A 15,249-nucleotide genomic window follows, 5' to 3' on the forward strand; every position below is an offset into this window, starting at 1 on the left:
TTCAGCAGTTTCTTATGCTACACTGATGTGGGCATTGGGTCCCTCAGCACTGGATTAGCAGGAGCAGCACGTGCTCTGAGAAGAGCTCTATTTATTGCTGTGATCTCTGCAGCTTACTGCTGCCATATGCAAGTACCCACCATCACTTCTGCACCAACTGAGAAGAGGCAAAGGAAACAAAAGGAGAAATTACCCTCTAAAACAAGTCCATATATATATATATATATATATATATATATATATATACACATATATATGTGTATGTGTGTATACACTAAGGCCTTCAGTGAAGAAATATAAACCACAATTGCAGCAAAAGCTTGGATTGCTGCTTCAGCCTCCTAATGGCTTCATAACTGTAATTAAGGCTTCCTTTCTGACTTCATAACTCTGCCATAACGCATTTACCAAAAGCACATTACCACAATGGACACATTCTCTCTTCCTGCATTATTCCGACAGCTCCCTTTGGATGTTATCAGTAAATAAAATCTAACACGGTCCAATTAAAGAGAGCACAAAATCACTTCTCTGTGGCTATTTCATTTGAATGCATCGCTATTGCGTTGTGTTTTTTTTTAATGGAAAAGTGAGTTTTGAATAACAGTAACAAAAGCCCTGCCCAGAACAGCTCCATGATCTGCAGCATTTCTCTGGAGCTTTGTTTTAGCACAGGAGAAGTTTTGACAGCAGAGAGACTTCTGTCAAGTTCATCTGGCCTCACGTCAAGCCTCTGCCTTGGCAGGTCAAACTGGGAGCTCCTGAACGGTAGCAGGGTATGACAGACCACGACATGCACTATTTCTCCACTCCAATGGAAAGCAGAAGGGAACCGCAGCTCTCCTCCATCCCATTGCCTCCAATAGCTGCCAGGAGTGTGGCTCACGCGCGTGCAGCCTCCCAGCAGCCCCAGCCCACGCCAACCCTATTGCCTTGTAGCAGGGAGCACACGGTGCTGCTGCCAGCAGAGCTGCAGGGGAAGCGCACATGTGCAGTGCTCACACTGTGTACTGACTGCTGCCAACAGTGCAAGTGCAAGTGGGGGAGTATTGGCACGAGCTGCACTGCATGCAGCGAAAAGCAGGGCTGGCAATATGGAGAATCCGCAATATCCTCTGCACCTGGGTAGCTTGGGGCACTTGAGCCTGAACGCTCTTTAAGTGGAGGGAGAGGAAGATAGGGAAGATGCAAAATACACGATTCTCTTCACCGCTGTATTTCCTCCCAGAGATTTTGCATTAGCCAGCCTGCAGACACGACAGCTTGAGAGATTAGGGAACATGTTACCTTTTCCTTAAGCAAATGTAAAGATAATTTAAAACAAACTCGGATCTAACAGCAATTCTTCATCTTCACCATATTCTTTTTGCCACGCGTTTCTCCCCCATCTCTTTACTATCACCCTAGGGGAAAACCTGGCAGATTAACTGCAGAATTGTTACTATTAGGCAAGCACTCAGGGCAGAACAAACCCCCCCAAACACACACACACACACACCCTTACCAGTTACTGTGCTACTCACTGCTGGGTGAGGGAACGTGCACACTGAGAGCTCTGGCTGCTCCTCTCACTGCTGGCACAGCTGTGGGCAGGGTTACTCTCACCAGAACTCTTCACAGCAAAGCTCCGTTCCTCCAGTTTTAGCACCTTATGCAAAAATCACCACCAGATTTCCCTAACAGCTTCTGAGAGATGCTGCAATGCAGCCGGGCAGCATGCAGACCTGCTCTTGGGGTTCTGTCCCCTGGCTGTAGGAGGGGATTGGACCCATCCAGCAGTCCTCTAACAACCCTGCACCAATGCACTAGGACTGGCTGCTGCTAATTGAAAGCATAATTCAAACACGGACATGCACTTCACCAAACTGCTCTATCAACTAGACGGGAAGAAGCTGCACTGAGCTCTACATAAATAAGTAAAAATCCTACATACAGTATTATCCAGGGGCTGTTCATGAGGCCACCATCCAGAAGCAGACTGCCAGGCTTTCATTCAGTAAGGCGCTGCTGCAACAAAACCACCTCCTGGTGCCGACGGGTGCTCTTAGCTACAAACAGCCTTATTAAATAAGGTGGAAAAGTGCTTATGAAGGAATTTACCACAGATTTCCTCCCTCCAGTCAGCACTTCCCAACAGGAGCTGGTCTACAAATATCATCTGCAATTCTTCGCCACCAGGGAGACAGAAGAATAAAAGAATTTGGACCAATCTAAACATATCCTTCATCTTGGGAGGAAGTTGTGACAGGCCATCGTGCTGCCCGATGTCTGTACGTGCTCCATTAACTGCCCGCAGAAGCAGAAAGGAACAAATGCTGAACGCATGAGGTGCATTCAAGGCTTTTAGCCCTCATTTAGCTTTATTGATAGTAACAATTGTTTTATTTAGTTAGCTGTACTTATACTAAGTATAACAGACCCAAAGGCTCCTGGCAAAGCATGGTTGGGGCAGCTGGCTCGGCTGCCATCACGCTGTGCCAGGTATTCCCTTCCTGAATCACCTATTCTTGGCATATCCCAGGCAAAAAAAAAAAGAACACATAACAACAGGAATAAAGATCCCTCTCATTTCCCCAAGCTCCTGACAGTTCTTACCTACTCAGGCTGCTCTCTCTTGCCAGCACCATGTTGCTGCCAGCACAGATTTCTTGGCCAGTGCCCTGCTCAGAGCATCTCTCCAGGCAGCCAGCCCATTTTCTAGTTCAGGCGGAGCAGAAACCCAGCAGAGCCATCAGCAGCACCACGTAGGTTTCTATGCAGAGCTTGGAGCCCCTGGAGAACCCCCTGATTTGTGGCTTTCAATGCCCAGAGCACAACCTAGGGATGAAAGGACACACCAGCTCTCCCAGGACAGCTCACATGTTCCAGGTACAGGTGGTGATGGAGCACACTACAAACCTTGGTGCTGTGCTTGTCACGCACACCAGTTTGCAAAGACTTCTGGAGAGAAGAGCCCATTAAGAAGAGCTTGACTGCAACAAAGTGGCACAGTGAGGCACCCAAGGAAACGAGCTCAGCCCCAGCTGCCTTCCTTGTACACGGCTCTCACACCTTGCTCCCCACTGATTAACACCATGGCAGGAGAAGCAGCTCAGACAAAGCTGGAGGGTCTCCCTGCATCTGTGGGGAACAGGGCAGAGGCAGCAGCAGCACTGAGGCTGGGCAAAGGGCAAATAAGGCAGTAAATACTAGTTTTTCTCAAGCAAAGCCCAGCCCCAGAAAGCCTAGTAACCTTTTTTCCCCCCCCCACTGTCCTTCAAAGGCGTAAGCTGATTCTTCATAAAAAGTACAACAAGAAGAAAGGAACCAACTCTCTAATAGTTTTATCGCTTCCTACACGCAGCCTTCAAAGAAGGACCAGCACAGCTTCACAGAAGGGCTGACATTATGCTGCACCTATCTGAAGGGCAAAACAAAATCCCTGCTGATACGCTGGTAACTGGAAGCATTAAACAGAATCAAGATATGTTTAGCCCCAGACCAGAAAAGGAAAGAAAATACTTCATCTTGCTGGTAAGCTGGTCACACCCTTGAGCTCCTGAGAGCATGTAAAATCCTCAAGACTAGCTTGGAAGGAAAGCACGGGCTGCTCTGCAGTATGGGCTTGCACAGGGAGGGAGGGAAGTCCCCGTGGACAGCCATCCAGGGGGACACAGACAGCAGAGCTCCATTTCAGGGCCCAGCTGTGAACACGAAGGAGCAGAAATCAGAAGGGTTTCTGCCCCACACCCACAAGACACTTCATGCAAAGTAAGGCACAGCACTTTACTTACACAGAAATTTTCTTTCCAGCATGCACCACTTAGCTATCCATTACCAACCCCAAAACAACAGGGCACAGGAGACTCCTCTAATGAACAGCACGAGCAGGAAATACAGAGACGCGGAGCAAGATTTAAAGCACAAATGATTCAGGCACTTCTGTGTTTTACAGGAGGTCATTCCCTGGGCGTTTATACTTCATTTATCAAATTACAATTGAATTGGTGCAGTCATCTCGACTCGAGAAACCATCACGCTTCTTTTCCCTTCAAAAGGGGGAAATAAACCCTTGATTTTTAAAGCAGTTTGTGCCAGAAGCTCCCGGTGCCTCCCCAGGCCATGCATGCAGCAGCTGCTTGCCCACAGGCAGCCTTTTCTGCCCAGCGTGGCACGCAGCCAGTGCCCAGCTCTGCGCCTCGCCAAGCCAATTACACCTTAACGAGGGGGATTTTAGAGTCTGTATTTTTCTACTGCTTTGCCCGTCATCATAAACATCCCAGTGTTTGCTCACAAGTTGTTCCATTAAAAACAAATGTGCTGCCCTCCACGGCAGTGGAATTTCTGCAGGAAAGCATCAGAAGCGCGGTGCAGCCTTGCCAGCCACCTGCACACCTCCCCCTTTAATTCAAACCCAGAGGCACGTTACAATCACATTATTCCAACTAAATCAAATTATTTTCCCCTGTTCCAAGACATAAAACAACCACGTTATTATAGCCATAGACACCCTGATTTAATATGTGAACAAAAAACGCATGCAATGATAGGAGCATATTAAGCAGCAAAGCACTTCATTACAGCTGGAACCAGCATTTACGATCCCCCAAACCAAAGATGGTCTTGAGGACGATCCGCCCAAGTGCGTCACTTCAAAATGACAACTTAATCACATAACGTTCAGCACGGAGCTTTAGAACACACCACTCACCTTCTGGTTTGTTTTTTTTTTTCCAGGGCAAAGAAAAGAGATGATAAATCATTTAACGCACCGGTGCGAACAGCTTACTTAGGAAATGGGATTTGCAATGCAAAAAGTGAAGCCTGAAACACTACCTTCGTGCTCAGCCATTCCTCACGCCGTGCCATGGCAGGCCCCCACCTGCCCAGTTTGCCCATGGCACTGCAACGCTGGGAGAGGCAGCAGAGCTGCAGGTCACACCGAAGAGTTCATCAAATAAAGTGCTCTGGGCGTTCATCTACAGCCCAAACCAGTTCTTGGCCAAGACTGAGGACAATATGTTATTAACTGGAGTTTAATTATATCCACAAACATATTTCTAGCTGAGGCACACAACCGTGGCTCTGTAGATTTGTTTGTTCTTCTAGCGGTCCCATTAAGAAATTAGTTCTGTGTTCACTTTCACAGCCCAGCACACACGTTTACCTGGTACTCACCTCACTCCTGCTTTCCTTCCACAGAAATTTTTACTGGTTCCATATTAATTCAATTAAGTCAGAAACAGACAATGCTTCACAAAGGACCCTCTAATCAGTGGCTAATGAGGGCGGGCTGCAATATGGTGTTTATGCAAAATGGGGAAGATTGTTTTCAAAAGACAAAGCGCAGCTTTAAAGCGTGAGCTACTGCCTCCCCACCTATCAAGTGTAGAAATTAAGGTGATCTTTATTACTGTGTTTGTGATGCTTCGGATTAGGCGAGACTAACTCCCAACAAGTCTCAATCCTTGTAGGAAGAAGAACTGAGCTGCTTGTAACATACAGACAACGCATTCTTCTTCTAGGAGAAAAGCTGTAGGAAGAATGAGTCAGCAGCAGATGCTCAGCCAGGTCCCCACTGCCAGCCCTGCACCCATGGGGAAGCCTTACGTCTCTCAAAGACCCAAGCACAAGAAAAACCTTCCCTGTGAAGCTGCCTGCCTTCCCCAGCACAACGTAGAATCCCAACCTGCCCACCATGGAGACAATGCAAGTGGCTGTGAGTGCTTGGCAGCCTGTGTGCCATGCACCCCGTTCGGATGAAGGGGGCAGATCCCAATTAATGACACCCATACACCCATCCTTAACAATCAGCAGATGCTGCACAAACAGCTCGTTTGGGAAATTTTTCTTTCTGAGAGCTTCCATGTGTGCCAACAGTAACTATTGCAGGCATTCATTTATTAATACAGCAAGATTTATATCTGAGAGATCTGCAATCAGCTTAACCTCTGGAAGCTCAGCTTGATGTAGCTTAGCCCCTGGCCAGAGTTTCTCAGCTGCTATTACATAGGGAAGCTGTGGCCAGCAGCTCTCAGAGCAGTGTGGGTGACACACCAGCAGGGCTGGGTGCTGGACTGCAACATGGGGGCCAGAAGCACCTCAGTGTAAGGCTGTTACCCACATCCTGCCCTTCTGTGAGGGGAAGACAACTATCCACAATGCAAGGTTTGCAGCATCAACACGTCCTCAGTGCTCTGCTGGGCACAGCGCTCCCAGAGCTACCAGCATCGGGAGGCTGGGCAGCAATAAACCACTTAATTCAAAGCAACAGTAACATTAATGCTTGCTCATCATTTAAGCTAGCTTACTTCTAAAAGAAAGGGAAAGATGGTACTTTGTCCACTGCTGCTCATAAACATAAGAAGACCAGCTAATGCTTTGCTCCACTTCTCACAGAAGTATTTATAACATCACCCCTCTATTTTTTTTCCTCCAGCAATAATCTAATTCATGCGCCTCTTATCTTAGCTATGAAACAGCATGTTAAATTCAAGATCACAGCTCATTTAGATAAGTGGAACTGGGCCCATCCAGCGACTCACCCCCGCTGTGACACTGCTTGCTCCTAGCAGAGCTATTTCCAGGCTCGGCGTGGGCAGGGAGCTGGGAGGACTCACACACTCCAGTGCAGCCCCGACCCCTCCATGAGGTCACATGGGAACAGCCAAACCTTCCAAAGGAGACTGCATGTACCTGATGCAGCCGTGGGTTCATAAGCATATTGGCAGCCTTTCCCAGAAACAACCTCCAACGGTTACCTAGAAACATAATCCTTCAAAATAAACCTCATCAAAATAAATTAGGGAAAAGAAAAAACAAAAAACCTTTAAAAAAAGAGAACTTTTTATTGGTAGATTGCATTCTAAACAAGAATTAGTATAAAAACAAGAAGCACTGATCAAAGGAAATAGCTCACATTCATTTCAAGGTTATTTTCTTACGGTTCTCATACAAACACAAAAAGTGCCATCAGAAAGTTCCCTTCCATCATCCATTGCTGCTCTCCAACAGCCCTCAAGAACACATCAGAACCCCACAGGCCTTAAGGACCCAGTGGAAGCCACGTACCCAATGAGCTGAAGTCAGCCTGTTGCTCTAGAGCTTAACGCTCAAATCATCCAGAATAAGTTAAGAATTCCAGTCACGTAAATGGGAAGCTCTCCTCCTGCGTTGGACCATTCCCCTTCTCTGGAGCTCTTTCCCCAAGTTTGCTGCTAATCTCAATAAATACAGCATTTACACCGCCCCTCCTTTTAGTTTTTTAACCAAACATGACTGCTGGGATGATTTTCTTCAGCTATTCAGAGCGCTCCTGATCTGCATACTGATTTTCATTCATTCTTCATAAGCAAAAAAGGATGCGTGAGAGTTTGTCAGTCCATCTGCTGCTGCACCTCTCCGTCTGCCCGGAGCCAGCAGGGCCAGGCACTGAGATGAAAGCACACCCCTACTGCAGAACCCACTGCCTTCTGTTACAAGTGACACTTAGGGCAGTTTCCACTTGTGATGGAGTGTCAGCTTGAAAACTTCAAGCGGTCCCCGGTCAGCAACCCCCTAGCAACACTTCCAGCCCTTGGGCTCAGCTGAGGTTATCTCACTGATAACCAGCACACAGCCCAGGGACAGCTGTGCAGTGTGCACATCCATGTGCTGCTGGGTTAAAGGACACAGCCCACAGCTTGGCTGGGACTCACAGCTTCCCAGCACTGCTCCCAAGCTGCATGCAGCACTCAGATGGAAGGCTGTGCACATTGTATGTGTGTATGTGCAAGCACAGCACAGCCACTGGCAGCTACCCACTGACAGTTACACACCTTCCTGTATATCATGTTTTTTGCCAAAAGAAACACCTGAGTGCTAAGACAACACTCATCCTACAGAAGTCTGCTTCTAGAACATGAACTGCTGTGGGCCAGTTGGGAACCCCTCACTCTTCAACCCTCTCCTCCGATAAGCAAGCACTCCTGGAGCTGCCATACATCCAATCCCATCCATGCTGCCCAGCTGTCTCAGAGGAGCTGGGGCAGCTCTACCTATCTCAGGTCCCAGGGCAGGTTTTGTTCAAACCCACTACGCTGTGCTTTTGGTCTCGGTAGGATACCGCCCTGAACAGGTCCACGGGCAGTAACACAAGGGAGCTTGGAATAGATGGAAGAAAGCAGCACAAGCAAAGAGATGCTCAAAGTAGATTGTCTCCTTAAATAAGGGTGTATCCCATGCAATACAAAGTTAACTTATCTGCATACCATCAAACATCTGCTTTCAAAGGTCCTTGAGGCAACCAGACTTACAGTCACCCTTCCCCCCTGTCTCCCTTAGAAGCCCCACTGGTACTGTGGTCTCTGGGTCCCATGAGCTGAGTGCTCCTTGTTTCCGACTCTTTCACAGCAAGGAGGACATTTATCAGGTTAAGCCCAGATTTCCCTCCCTGTCTTACCAGCAGAGTTTTGGACTAATCAGAAGACTGAAAATATTTTAAAGCTCTAATTCTCCCCTCACTATTTATACAAGCCAATGTCACTTTGACACTATTCTGGCTTTCGTCTGCAAAAAACTTTCCAACTTAAAAATCCCTTAAAACAAACACACTCTTAAAGCAGACAAATGTGTTATTTATTCACTCCATCCCCCCCCCCTCCCTTCCCAAGTTATCTTCAGCTGTCACCAACCTCACAGTAAGCATTTTCCTTCTTGGGAACTATATGTTCCTGCAGTTATATTCACTGGACCAGAAGAGTCTGGCATCAGAAAAATAACTATCTGATTTCTTGGACTAGCTGCAAGAGACCTGCCTCGGCCAGACACAATTATTACCACCAAGAACTGAAAATTCAGCTGAGTAAGTTAAAGGTGCTCTCGGCAACAAATATTGGCATTGCTAACAGCCATCAAGCATTCATCCATTACAGATATGGCTTCGGGGCTACAACCGCTCTTTGAAGGTTGTTTCTTCATGCAGTTATAAATAACTGTGAGCAAAACATTGACTTCAAGTTAGTGCAAAGTTCTGCACAACTGCCAGCCGTGAATTGACGCACTTTTTTCTCATAAAAAGAAAGGTAGGCAGCTGCTTTCAAGAACTTCTCATATTTGTGTCTGTTCTCGGCTTGTTCAGATCTAAAACTGCACTTCAGCTTACAAAGAATCAAGTATTTCTCTTTGAATTTATTATTTTGCCACAATTTGTGCTGCCTTCTTTCATGTAATTCACTGTAATATCCTGTGCTATGAAGAGGGCAGGATGGCTGCAGAAGCAGCCACACCTGAGAGCTGCTTTGGGATGCTGAACCCAGGAGCATCCCATGCACCAGGGAAGGGAAACAGCGGATCTGTGGGTGCCAGTCCTGGGATGGGGCAGGGAATGCTCCTGCTGGGCAGCAACCAGGAAAAAGAACAAACTGGCTTGTGGGAGACAAAGCAGATACAAACCACCTTCCTGAAAAGCTGCTCAAGGCAATGGTTTTCCCCAGCTTATTTCAACCACATTTACGTTGCCCAAGAACTGCTCTTGTGTGTTGGAGAGCCCAAAGATGGAACCCATCTCCAAAAATTTCCACCCTCACCAGCCTTTACGCGCCTTCAATAGCTCCATTATTGGTCCCTTTCCATCCCACAGGTAAGGCATCACAAGAGTGAGTCTATGAGCATGTCCTGTAACCCCGCCAGGAAGGGTCCTACCTCATTTCATAGGGAGGTTGCCAATGAGAATTGTATCAGATGTCACAGTGAATTACATAGCGTCTGCTCTGCATAATGCTCAGGACAACCTCTACAGAGCTTTTCCATGAGGGGTTGTTCACCAGGTCTTATTTTTAAAGTATCTGGGCCAAGTCATCCCTGCTGTAGCTTTAATGACGTCAATGAGCTACAGCAAGGGTGAAACTGGGCCAGTATTTTTTATGGCCGTATGTCACGTGCCCGCTAAAGAAAAAACACAAAGAAGGACCAAGGAAGAAAAGTTATTGAGTCAAAAGACCATCTGCACAGGGATTAACATCTAGATAGGGAATGGTTCTCTTTTGATCCTGCTGTACACTTATGAATGTAACGATTTATGGAAGAAGAAATATTTCCATAGCATCAAGGTAAACGAGGACTCTCTAGCAGCAAATGATACTCACATTTTATATCCTGTTTTGATAAAAGTAACGAGAAAAAAAGAAAATCTTTGCCAGGAAAAGGTCTCTTCAAAACTCAACAGAAATAGGTGACAGAGTTGCTGGTAACTGCTTCACCCCAGCAAGCCAACATTTATCACACTGCATAGCACCAGTCAGTAATAAAGCCCACCAGGCCTCATTTCTCAGTAAATCCAAAACAAGATGCTGCAAGTATCAAAATTCAATGCATGAAGTTCACAGAAAACACTGCTTAGGTTTAAACAACCAAAACCTCGAACATCAACATGGAAAGAAGCACAGCCAAGGAGACCAAGCCTGCCCAATGCAGGGCACCAGCCGTGAGTAACAGCACTAACAGCCACCCCAGCACATCTGCCTCTGCAAAGCAGTGCAGAACTGCACCTGTGCACCGACCTGCAGCAGGCAAAGCCAGCACTGCGTGCATCCCACCAACTGTGCTCAGCTCCTGCCATCGAAGTGGCGACTCAGGGGCATCAAACTGCAGGATGCATCACAGCCCGTGAGACCCACGGACAGAACTTCTCAGCTCCACATTTCAAAGCTCCCTTAACTGACATTTAGATACATGAGTAACTATATTAACGAGGCTCTCTCATTATGAACGCAGGTGAAATTACTCACCAATATGCTTACATAGTCACACCAACATGCCTTTAAAGATAATTTTTCAGAAGCCCTCAGGAACAGCACCAGATCACAGCAGTGTGGCGTTCAGAGCCTTCACTTTGTAGATAGCTTCCCTTTCAAATCTTAATAGCAGATTCCTGTGAAATCTTTGACTCGAATTCTCCAGCTCTCAGCTTTAGTCAAAGACTGAAGTCCTCTTTTCCCCCAGTTCTTTCCACTTAGTACTGCTGAGTAGTTTCTCTCGCAATAAACCAGATCAGTTTGGGTTTTTCTTTCTTTCTTTCCCCCCCACCCCCCTTCTTCCCTTCTCCACCCCCCTCTCCCAAACTCATTCCAGTGCTGGAATCAAAATAACTTGAGATGGAAAACGTGTGACCTCCCAAGCCTTTATTTACAGTATCACAAACCACAAGGGAAGGATCTGTCCAAGCTTTCCAGCTGTAATAGGAAGGGCAGGGAGAAACAAGCTCTCGTTTTTGCAGCTGTGATATTTAACACAGCAGGATGGGGAGGGGCAGGAGAATTAGAAGCATGCAGCGGTGGGTGAAGAGGTCTCAGTCACACAGGTAAACTCATGCAATTACATCCCGTCTCCCTTGAAATAAACAGAGCTCTACACATGCAAATGTAATTACAAAAATCAATCTGCCACGTGTTCAATGGTTTTGCTTTTCGACTTCTACATTATACAAGATCATAAGATACAGAAGCTTTCTGGACTTCACCAGTCCCGAATTTTTATTAGATCTGTAATGATCTTTCTTCATGCCACCGTCCCCAAGCTACTACAACAAAGACTGTCAAAAATAAGCAGCCTAGAAGCAGTAGAATCTACCTCAGCTATTTAAACAGCAGCACAGACACAACGAATGAGGTTTAGATCTATAGAAAGTTACTTGCAGCAGGAAACCGTCAGTTTGTGGTTAGCGTCACAGCTCTTTCCTCCCGGTTAAATACGTATGTCCAAACAGTTCCACCACTACTCATCTGGTGTTTCTATTATAAAAAGGAAGAAAAAGACCAAGAAAAAAAAAACCCCATCCATCCATCCATGCACTAGCGATTTCCTAACATCAAACTGCCTGGCCCCATAACAAATGCCACTCTAACCCACGCCGTTACACACAGGTGTGGGAACACCACAGCTGTGCTGTCAGGCTGCCCTCCTTGTCAGAACAACAGCAGCCATCACCCACCTCTCTGAAGTGTTATCACCTCGATCTAACTCACTGCACCGCGCTCTGCGAAGGATCCAACATGACAGTAGATTGTGCCGAATTCAGTCAGTTTCATTAAACTCACCCCTTACAGTGGGTACTATTCTCACATCACAGGGTTGTGGAGCAAGTCCCCTGGTAAGCACTGAGCACAACAAGAAGTAAAATTCAGCCCCAGTCACTTTCCACTTAGAAGAACACAAGGCTCTGGAAGGGGAAAGTTTATCATGTTACACAACCCAGGCAGAAATGTACCTAAGAGTTAGAGCACAGTGCTATATAAGCTTGTGGGCAGGTGCCACCAGCAAGGCACAAAGGAGCCAAATGCAAAGCTAACCTGTGCTTCCATTTGACAGCACATTCACAGTTCAGAGGGGCCACTACTTCCCCAGCACACTACGGACACATTAGCCTCCTGCCCAAGGGAGGCAACCACTCACTCCACCCCAGCTCCTGCAGCTGTGGGGCAGGATAAGTCAGAGGCACTGCATGTGTTCTGGGACAGGGCAGCAGGCATCTCCTTATCTGCATCACCATCACCCACCTCCCCTCCCACACTGCACTCACAAGCTGACTTCTTGCTGTGGTCCCACAGCTGTGCTCGAGCATCACAGGCACTTATATATGCACCCCTCGGTGTCTGCTCTGCTTTTCTGCTCACACCAGGGATTCAGTACACTTTCCTAGGTTCCAAACTAATCCCATGCAGAACGCTCCAGGTACAACTTCCAGGGGACCCTCCTCTCCTCATTATTCCTGTTTGGAGGTCCTGCTGCACAGGGATGCTGATAGGACATAGGAGGAAATTACTCAGTGTGTACAGCACTTCCCTGTCCCTCCGGACATTGTTATTCAGCTCTTTGTTTTCATGAATGCTGCATTCCCTGACAAGGTTTAAAAGCCATTTTTCTCCCTATGTTCCTTACCTGCCAATCCAGGGACATTACTTGCTCTCCAGTGACGCAAGCTGCATGGATTCATTTTGCTGCAAACACAATACCAAGGCAGTTTCCCCTCACCTGCCCAGGCTCTTAATGACCACTCAGGCACCTCTTACAGAGAGGAATGTCAGCCCTGAGGAGTGCCAAGACCTTCAGGCAGGCAAAAAGAGCAGTTTCACTGCCTCAAAACAAAGCAAACCTTAAACACAGCTAAGGACAGCACTTCTTTGCTGCTACCAGTAATTCCAGCAAACACTCCCTGCTTTACAACAGGGTAGCCAGGGGATCTCGAGTGATCTATGGCAAGGGAGAGGCAGCTTTTGAGACATGATGTCCTCCCTCAGCCCAGGAGCACAAATTCTTACAACAGCATCAACTCCTCCAGCAAAGTTGCTGACAGCAGCAACTGCTCCCACAGAAAGCTGCGCACAGCTCAGTCAGAGCTGCATCGTGCAGGGGAGAAGCTGCTGGGCTCTCAAGAGAAATGTGGGTATCCCACCGAGGGATGGGCTGCAGCGTGGAAAGCAGCCTGCCTGAGCTGGCGCTGGGCTCTGCTGATGCTGAAGAGAGGCTTCAGGGAGGGAATCAGCACAGGGAATGGCAATTAATTCATTGGGAGTCAATTTGCTGACAGGAGATAATTAAGGTAGTCAAATAACCCTTCGTTTTCAAGGGCTTCTGGCTTTGCACGTCGATACAAAGCTGGTGTCACTGTGGTTTCAATATAACTGCTGTGACTTGAGTATGAGTCCAGAGGAACTGAAAACACATTTCAGTCCGACACGCAAACAGCTCAGACCCAAACTCATTGACCTTTTCTCTGGTCTTTGAGGCAGTCTGTAGCTCTTAAACTAAAGCCAGCAATTCTGGGTTCCAGCATTTGAGCAGCAAAAAAAAAAGCCAAAATTGCTGTATCACCATGTTAACACAAAGTATCTAAGAGTTAAAAACACCCCATTTGACAGAGGGGAAAAGAAATTAAGTGGCAGGAAATGCACTGGAGGAAAACAAGAAGATGCAAAACTACCCGTTCAGGTAAAGGCTGATATTCCACGTACTGAAAAATTCCCATTCAGCCAGTAATTCTGTGTACAGACTATGAGACATTTCATTTCACGCAAAAGAAGCTCAGTAGAGCTGGAAAGGCACCCAGCAAACCCACATTCTGCAAGTTAGAACACAAGGGCGCACAAAAAAAATAATCACAAAAAAGCACCAAATCTCTTAAGATTTGCTTGTTAAAAAAGCCACAGGGTACCCTGCTCCGTTCTACTCTTTTTGCTGTGGAAGTTTTGCATCTCGATTCTCTTGAAAAGGTCAAGTAAGTCAGGACTTCAGAGAGGAAAAGAAGAGGTAGAAGCTAACAGCAACGTCATGGCAGCGCCAACAGGTGCACATTTGTTTGTTTCAGACCAAACGCTTATTTTTTAAAGGGGGGGAGGAAAAAGGGCGAGACCCACAAAAGATTTAAGCACAAAATGTATGTTAATCCTGCATCCTGCAGGACCGTTTCCCCTTTTGATTTAATTGAATTCTTCCAACTAATCGAGAACACCGACTGAGTACAAAAAGATGCGGAACGTGAGCTATCTTTAAAAAGAGCTCTATTGCCAATCCACATCTACGCAATACAAGCCAACCATGCTTTGTGGCCACCAAACCCTTCTCTAAGGCAACCTATAGGCCATTCTTCCAGACTCCATTCACCTTTCACCTAAGTCTATTCCAGTGCAACCCAAGCTAAGCTTGATCCCTTCTCAGCAGCAGCACACTAGTCTCCATCAGACTCATTACCATTCTCCCTAGTAACATCCAAATGCTTTTCCCCAGCACAGAAGGAAAAGAACAGCCATGCAGCTGAACTGCCAGAACCTACCTTTGGCAAGAAATCTCTCTAGATGCTTCTGAATGCAGGAGGGAGTAAAGACAGCATTGCTGAAGGAGGATGTCACTGTTGGTCCACATGTGTCAACAACCTAGGAAACGATAAAGCACAGCTGCTTAACTGCCTTGCCCGTGGGAAATCAACTGCAAGAATAAAGCTGCATTATTTTCACCGTTCTACCATGCTAATGGCTCCTATGCAAACAACGCACAGCTACAACGTTTTCTAATTGCACATCAGAGTTTCTCCGCAGACATCCCTCCGGTATGTCAGAAATTCAATACGTGATGGTAGGCGGCAATGAGCACCTCGGGGATTTAAAGCGCATTCCAAGCCGTGAGTCATCGTCAGCACTAACTCATGGAAATATTAAAAAAAAAAAAGAAAAAGGCAAAAAAGAAACAGAGGGAAGAAAAACACACACATGCAGAGCACTGACCACTCTCGTGTGCTCT

The 15,249-nt window shown here is 46.8% G+C and overlaps 1 protein-coding gene across 9 annotated transcripts in view; it reads right to left on the reverse strand.

Annotated features, from left to right (window-relative positions):
• Nucleotides 1-15,249, reverse strand: part of PITPNM2 (phosphatidylinositol transfer protein membrane associated 2) — a 104,788-nt gene that overhangs the window by 79,832 nt on the left and 9,707 nt on the right. For 8 of the 9 annotated variants that reach the window (XM_072350760.1, XM_072350763.1, XM_072350766.1 and 5 more), the window contains one exon: nucleotides 14,786-14,885. The exons of the other annotated variant lie outside the window; for it this stretch is intronic. The gene's annotated coding sequence lies outside the window, so the exon portion shown is untranslated. The remainder of the gene's footprint in view (nucleotides 1-14,785; nucleotides 14,886-15,249) is intronic. 9 annotated transcript variants of the gene reach the window in all.

This window comes from Excalfactoria chinensis, chromosome 16 (assembly GCF_039878825.1).
Source record: "Excalfactoria chinensis isolate bCotChi1 chromosome 16, bCotChi1.hap2, whole genome shotgun sequence".
Lineage (NCBI taxonomy): Eukaryota > Metazoa > Chordata > Aves > Galliformes > Phasianidae > Excalfactoria > Excalfactoria chinensis.